Source organism: Malurus melanocephalus, unplaced genomic scaffold, assembly GCF_030028575.1.
Source record: "Malurus melanocephalus ecotype Western Australia unplaced genomic scaffold, MMel_1.1 scaffold_134, whole genome shotgun sequence".
Taxonomy (NCBI): Eukaryota; Metazoa; Chordata; class Aves; order Passeriformes; family Maluridae; genus Malurus; species Malurus melanocephalus.
In genome coordinates, this window is record NW_026623366.1 from 1054432 (window position 1) to 1055697 (window position 1266).

Below are 1266 nucleotides of genomic sequence, written 5' to 3' on the forward strand. Positions count from 1 at the left end.
TCTGCTTAGATGGGAGGGACTACTATTTCTTAAAACAGCATGTACTTATTAGACTTCATTTTACAGCAGAAAAATATATCTTCCACCCTCCAAATAGCTTCTGTGAGATGATAAAATCCTCAACATTTTAAAAAAGCAAGTTTGATGTCTGTGTTTAAAAAGTACTGTGCCTGACTTTCTACTTCAGGCTGTTGTTCATGACAACAGAAGATAATGAGGTCAGTGTTTAAACTGAAAGTCCCAGTTTAACTTTTAGTATTGTGTACTGCTTAATTTGGAACTATTGAATCATAAACTATGATAGGTAAATGGCACAACATTAAAGAAATTAATTCCATAGTTTAGAGTTTCCTGTCCTGGTCCCTATGGGCCAGTCCTGAAGTCCTTGCTCATTTCCTTACTCCTGAGTCATCAAAGTGTTTAAACACTCTAGATTTCAGTGGGGTTTTGARCATATGCTAGTTGATTTAACACCCTTAAGCAGAGAAAATCTTCAGTAAAGTCAGTAGGAATTTTTTTTTCCCTAAAGACCTACAGTTTCAGTCTTTTGTTTGTTTGTTTTTTAAATCTTGCACTTGAGTCCACACAACTTGAAATTAAGAATTTATGTGTTTGGTAGTTGTTGCTACGCGTCACTCTCTGGCCAAACCAGTTCTTTCACTTTGGCTATTTAATCGCTGGTTAGTAATATTAGTGGCAAGAGGAATTTAACAGATGGGCTAGTGCTGGCGTAGATGGAGACTTGTTGAGAAGGTTATAATAATTTGTATCAGGTTCTACTTCACATTGTATTTAAACACCCAGAAGAAAGGCACATTTTTTCTTTATCCACYCCTGAGCTACCATTAGAACATCTTTAACCATTTAAACATCTTGAAGTATAGCGTAGCCTTATTCTCCATCATTGCTTAGGTGGAAGCAAAATTTATTGGGGGRAAAAAATGGAAGTGTGTTGTAAAACACTTGGAGAAAACAGAATGGAGAATACATAGGGGAATGATTCCTTAAATATTACATGTATAGCTGCTATACAGCAACTTGGTCTGCTGCACTGTTACAAGATTTAGTGAGTATGTAGWGAGCAATGAATTCTACTGAAACTGTGTTAACATAGGGGTTCTTAACAGGCTTATGACACCAATTTCTTCTAGATTCCTTTGATACAAGCCTGTTTGATAAATGTCTTACAAGCTAAATCTTTGGGAGCCTTTTAGAGGCCAATGAGACAAGACGGTGTGTGCCGGCAGTTTTAACTTGGCTCCCTGC